Genomic DNA, 7,113 nt, shown 5'->3' with positions numbered 1-7,113 from the left:
CCTCTCTGAAACGTGACCTTGTTAGTTGTCACACGATTTTTGCCAGATGAGATAGTAAATCTGGTTTTCCAAAGCGGCATCAATCTCTCTATGCACCCAACCCATCAAGGCGATTTTCAAATCGCCTTGATCAAAATATTCGTGGTTTAAATGCGAAACTCCAGGAAGCGGCATGCTTCACAGATGTAACACGTTGTGATATTTTAGTATTAACAAAAGCATGGCTGCACTCCGCGGTATTAAATGAGGAAGTGGTCTCTGCCCTAGCGGACCGAAGGAACCGAAAGGAGCCTCTCATTTGGGCCCGTGGTCCTAAATTTTGGACTCGTTTATTTTTTGAGAAAAATAGTGTTTGCGCTAGCTTAACGTTAAGCTGGCCGAACATTGCTGTGAAACGTGCAAAAATGATTTCACGGAAAATTCACCATATACAATAATTTAGGGCTCATTCAGGGCTCTGGGAATATGATAATGAAAAATTTAAAAACATTGTTTAAACAATTTTTGTTAAAACAATTCTAGTAAAAATGAAGTAAACAATTTTCTTCCTTTACCCTATGCAAGGCTCACTTGAGGCTCCATAAATATAATATTTGAATTGAATAATAAATTGTTTAAACAACTATAGTTTAAACAAATTTGCAAACAAAAATATTTTCTTTTCTTTTCTCCTGCATAATTTCAGGCTCATTTAAGGCTCCTGAAAAATCATCGACCGAAGGTCGCGCGATATTTCCTTTACATTTTTTTTTGTTATATATGGTGTTGTGCCACATTAACGTTATAGAAAATACATGAACAAAACCATAAAACCCATTTTTACTCCTCGCATAATTTAGGGCTCATTGAGGAGTAATTTGGGTCCGTAGTCCCAAATTTTGGGCTCTAGTGGTATTATTTTCTTTTTTTTTGCATTATTTCAGGCTCATTTGAGGTTTCTGAAAAATCTTCAACGGAAGGTCGCGCGTTATTTCCTTTGCCCTTTTTTTGTTATATATGTTCTTGTGCCACCTTAACGTTATAAAATAACATGAAGAAAACAATAAAACCCATTTTTACTCTTTGCATAATTTAGGGCTCATTTAGGGCTCTGGGAATATGATAATGAAAAATGAAAAAAAAATGTTTATACAATTCTAGTAAAAATGAAGTAAACAATTTTCTTCATTCACCCTATGTTAAGGTTCACTTGGGGCTCTATTAATATGATATTTGAATTGAACAATAAATTGCTTAAACGATTATTGTTTAAACATTCAAAAAATAATTTTTAATGATCATATTCCCAGAGCCCTAAATGATCCCTAAATTATTGTATAAGGTGAATTTTCAGCAAAATCATTTTTATTACGTTTTACAGCAATCTTAAAACAACTTATTGTTAAGCTATTGCAAACACTATTTTTTACAAAAAATACTAGAGCCCAAAATTTGGGCCGACGTGCTTAAATTAGTCCTCAATGAGCCCTAAATTATGCTAAGAGTAAAAATGGGTTTTATTGTTTTCTTTATGTTTTTTTATAACGTTAAGGTTGCACAACACCATATACAAAAGAAAGGGCAAAGGAAATATCGCGCGACCTTCGGTCGATGATTTTTGAGGAGTCTTAATCGAGCCTAAAATTATGCAGGAGAAAAGAAAAGAAAATATTTTGTTTTGGCAAATTTGTTTTTAAAAAAATTGTTTAAACATTTAAAATATAGTTTTTAATTATCATATTCCCAGAGCCCTAAGTGAGCCCTTGATTATTGTATGAGGTGAATTTTCAGTAAAATCATTTTCATTACATTTTACAGAAATCTTGAACCAACTTATTGTTAAGCTACTGCAAACACAATCTTTTACAAAAAATACTAGAGCCCAAAATTTGGGACTACGGGCCCAAATTAGTCCTCAATGAGCCATAAATTATGCGAGGAGTAAAAATGGGTTTTATGGTTTTGTTCGTGTATTTTTTATAACGTTAAGGTGGCACAACACTATATATAACAAAAAAAAGGACAAAGGAAATATCGCGCGACCTTCGGTCGATAATTTTTCAGGAGCCTTAAACGAGCCTGAAATTATGCAGGAGAAAAGAAAAGAAAATATTTTTCTTTGCAAATTTGTTTAAACGATAGTTGTTTAAACAATTTATTGTTTAATTCAAAAATCATATTTATGGAGCCCCTAGTGAGCCTTACGTAGGGTAAAGGAAGAAAATTGTTTACTTCATTTTTACTAGAATTGTTTAAACAAAAATTGTTTAAACAATTTTTTTATTTTCCATTATCATATTCTCAAAGCCCTAAATCAGCGAAAATTTGAATAATTTTTAAAGATTAGAAGACCTGACAAGATTAAGGAAAAAGCATTATTTTCCTAATTATCTTGTGAAAATTCTTAATGATTTTTATTTTGAAAAATGTGTTTCAAAAGAAAATTAAAGAAGATTTTTAAACACATCATACAATTTCCTAAAATTTCTAAAAAGAGTGTAGAAGGTTTTTAAATCAACATTTCTTAATTCGATCACATTAAAATTTTTAATGTACACAATCGAATAAATTTAAGGAATATTGAGTAGTGTTGATGAGACTGAAAAGAATTTAAACTTCAGAAGAGTTTTAGAAACGTAGAATAAACGGATTTAAGAAACTGAAAAACCTAAAAATTCTTGTAGAAGAATAGGAAAGATGCGACTGGAAATTGTGTACAATTATCAGTCTTTAAAATTAAAATTCAAATGATTGTTTTGTAAATTACTTTCAGCACATTTCTTCTCAAGCAGAATCACTGCTTTTAATCGTAAGAGGTTCAATTATTTCCAATCAGAATAAGTAATTAGATAAATTTTGAAAATTCAAAAAATATGACTTAGAATATGTTGAATAAGATTTTTAAAAAACTTTATTTTAATTACAAATAAAATTGGTTAAATTATTTCTAAAAATTTGGAAACATTAAAAATTTTAGTATTTAAATACACTTAACAATGAAGATTTTTATTTTAATTTTGATAACATATAATAGATACGTATGCAAAATGAAAAAATAATAATAAATTTCGATAAACGAAGGACTTTCAGATAATGAAAGATTACAAAACATTTTTTATTATTTCCTAAAATGTTTTAAAAGTACGTAAAATATTTTGAACCATAATTTTGTAATTTTTCCATATTACTTAACTTTAGAAAAATTAAGGAACATAATTCTTTCAAATCTAAGTAAGTTTAAGAGATATTCAAAAGTTTTGAAACGATTCGAAGATAATTAATACTTGTAAATATTTTTAAAGGAATAATTAACATAATTTTTTATTTCGAACAATTAATTTGAAAACATTATTTTTAAACATTTCAAAAAATTTCAAAAGATTACAAATATACTCAAAGCATCTGAAAACTTTAAAGGCATGTTTTTTTAATTTTGCAGAAAAAAAAATCGGGAAAAATTGGAATAATTTTTAAAGATTAGAGATTAGAAGGTCTGACAAGATTAGAAAAACAGAATTATTTTCCTAATAATCGTGTGAAAATTTTTCATCATTTTTATTTTAAAAAATGTACTTTAAAAAAAATCAATCAGATTTTTAAACACATCAAACGATTTCCTAAAATTTAAAAGAAGAGTGTAGAAGATATTAAAGCAAAATGCTTCAATTTGATAACATTAAAAAGTGAAAAAATGTGAATAAGCGAGTGGATTCAGGAAGTATTTAGTAGAATTGATGAGGTTCAAAAAATTTAAACTTTAGAAGTGTTTTAGAAACGCAAGATAAACTTTAGGAACTTTAAAAGATATTCGAAAGGTTGCAGGAGAATAAAAAAAGTTTCTTAAGATGCTTGGGAAAATTTAGAAGATTATAAGGAATTTTTTTCTACATTTTGAATGATTTTTTTAATTTTTGATCAAAACTCGAGAGAGTTACCAATATCTTGAAAAATTTAAAACGTTTTAAAAAGATGAGAAATGTTCATAATATTTTTTAAAATCCTGTTAAATTTAATTTATAATTATTTACAATTAAAATAAAATTGTAAAATCTAAATTTAGTAATAGCGAGATAAGTATTTTAAGACATTAAAGGTTTTGTAAAGTTTTCACATGTATTGAAAAAGAAAATGAGGTCAAGTTAATAACTTTTTGGCTTCTTCTCTTAAAATCCTCAAAATTGTGATGATAGCCTAAAATAGAATGAAAAAAGATATATCAAAAAAGAATTTTACCTCCTTAAAATCTTTCGAAATTCTCTTAAAGCTTCTAAAGTTTATTTTTTTGAAATCTTTGAAAATTTACAATTATAAAAAATTTAAGTTTAAAATTGGATTCGAATCCCTTCCATTCTTCTAAATATTTTTTGAATTTACTTGATTATTTACGTTTTTTAAAACTTTTTAATCTTATCAAATTGAAACATTTTGCTTTAAAATCTTCTACAATCTTCTTTTAAATTTGAGGAAATCGTTTGATGTGTTTTAAAATATTTTTGATTTTTTTTAAAGTACTTTTTTAAAAGTAAAAATGATTAAGGATTTTCAAACGATTATTAGAAAAGAAGGTTTAATAAGAATTAAATTCCTTATTTTTTCTAAAATTATATAATATGGCAAAATTACGAAATAATTTGAAAAAGTTGTGATCTTTTTTTTTAATTTTTTCTTAGAATTCATTCCATTCCATTTTTGATTGAAAAATAATTTTTTAACTGAAAATCCAACTATATGTTTGAAAATTGAACTATTTTTTAACTGAAAATCCAACTATATGTTTGAAAATTGAACTATTCTGTTGTAAATTCGATTGTGCGTTTTTTTGTTTAAAACATTTTTCAGTTGAAAATTCATTTCTTCCAACGAAAATTAAACTATTTTAAAATTAAATTTTTTTAAAATAACTATTTAGGCTGATAATTTAACTGTTTTGTTGGAAATTCAATTTTTTGTTTGTTGGAAAAACATTTTCTTGTACTAAAAATGTAACTATTTAATTTTTGGTTAATTTTGCTAAAAAAATTGTTGCTTCTAAATTTATTTTTCAAACTGATAATTTTACAGTTTTTCGTTGAAAATTTATCTGTTTTGTTAAAAAAAATTTTGTCATTTTAAAATTGATTTTGAAAATTTTGAATTTCTGTTTCTGGTAGAAAGTTATTGGTTTGCAAATTAAAGTATTTGTTTGTAAATTTTATTTTTTGCTTGGAAATTTTTAATATTTTGTTGAAACTTTGAATTTTTGGAGCTGATAATTGTTTTTCAACTGAAAATTTATCTATTCAATTTTTCGTTGAAACATTAGCATTTTAGTTGAAAATTAATTACTTTCGTTGAAAATGCCATTTTTTATTTGAAAATTTGACTACTCCATTTTTTATCGAATACTTATTGTTTTATTTTAAAATTCTTTTCTATAGATGAAAATTGAACAACTTTGTTGACACTTATTTTTCTTGAAAAATATTATTTTGTTTTATAAATTTATCTTTTTTCCCGATAAGAAGAGAAGAATAGAGGAAAATTAAGATTTTCAGATTTCAGCGCAAAAGTGAGAATTATTATATTCTTTTCAATACGCGATTTTCCTCCAAACTAAATGCTGCAACCAGAAAATAGGTTTATCTCCGAAACTAATTCTTTTCTATTTCCATAGCGATCTTGACTTGTGTTGTATTCCGTGCTTTCAAACAAATTTTCCAGTTTTTTAATTCCTTCTAATCAGCGCGGTATTGGGATCTGAAATACTCGAATACGCTACCCGGTGACCAGGTTGTGCAGTGACGCGTCACTCGAGGTTTCTGACGTATTATACGTAAAAAATGTATTATACGTAAAAAACCTGCAAAAAACGTAATAAAGATGGTGGACTCGGATAGAGCATAATATAAACTCACTTTTTTTAATTATGCTTATGTGTACCGACTTACATTGTTGTTGTTCAACAGAACTTCATTTGGCATCAAAATATCACCAAGAATATCAAAACTGACACCACTCTTTTTAGAATTATTATTTTGACTGCTTTCATCTAATTGCATCAGGTTTTCTTCTAATGCGTTCATAATCATAACGCACTTTTTTCTGAAAAAAAGTTTTGAAATCAGCGAAAATCCTTGAATGATTTGTTTATTTTTAAGATATTTGCAGTGCGGGTGGTTTTAACCCTACAAGTCCACACATATTTGAGCACTTGTCGAGTCCACACTGGGGTCCAGTAGCCCCCATGAAGTTTAAGATGTGCCCTACGCCCTACAAAATCATTTTGGTCAACAGTGATGGTCATAATCTTTTCTTGGGAATGTTTTGAGTATCCTAAGAACAGAAATTTAAAAAAAAAATTTTATTTTTTAAACCATTTTTTGCAAAGAGAGTCGGAACAAAAAAGCGAAAAATTACGGAAATATAGTTCAATTTTTATTTTTTAAATTTTCATTGTAAAAATATTTTTCTTGTGCAGACGCACAGTCAGTGCAGCGACCCGACCGTTGATCATCACACGAAAAACTCCTCTTCATCCTGATCTTTTTCCATCAACGCATTTTGAATGACGTCGTGACTTCTCAAGTTATATCCAGCTATTGCTACTTTTCTCTAGAATGCACTGTGAAAAAAATTTTATTTCAGAGCGCATTTCAGGTATTGAATGATGATGAAAAAAATATGCTGGAGTGGTACTGAAATGAGATCAGCAAAAAGAACCCAGCTGTGGGTCTTCGATACTGTTTCAAAATCAAAAATTGAAAGAAGCTCTCTTTCTACCTCCACACGTTAGAAAAAGAGGTTCGGTCGATTTTGGAGTTTTGATACATAAAATCGGAGTCCCATTGCAAATTCATTTGCTTTACCAAAGATATTAGGTCCTAGATACGGCATGAGATTAGTTGCACCACATACCGGTAGTTAGCGCGGCGGGCAGGTTTGTGGTCCTGCATATATTGCTCTTAGTTCGGCCACATACTTTTAGAGGCGCGACATGTACCGATTGGCAGCTATATCTTTGGTAGCGCCAAATTATAGTGCATTTGAAATCCCAAATGGTAATAATCTAATTTTACTTTATAAGTGAATGGAAAAATAATTTTAATTGAGTAGAAAAGGTCTTGAAGGAATTCGAAAACTCTAAAGACTTTTTGA

Source organism: Belonocnema kinseyi, chromosome 3, assembly GCF_010883055.1.
Source record: "Belonocnema kinseyi isolate 2016_QV_RU_SX_M_011 chromosome 3, B_treatae_v1, whole genome shotgun sequence".
Classification (NCBI taxonomy): domain Eukaryota; kingdom Metazoa; phylum Arthropoda; class Insecta; order Hymenoptera; family Cynipidae; genus Belonocnema; species Belonocnema kinseyi.
Note: the sequence above shows the minus strand (reverse complement) of the source record.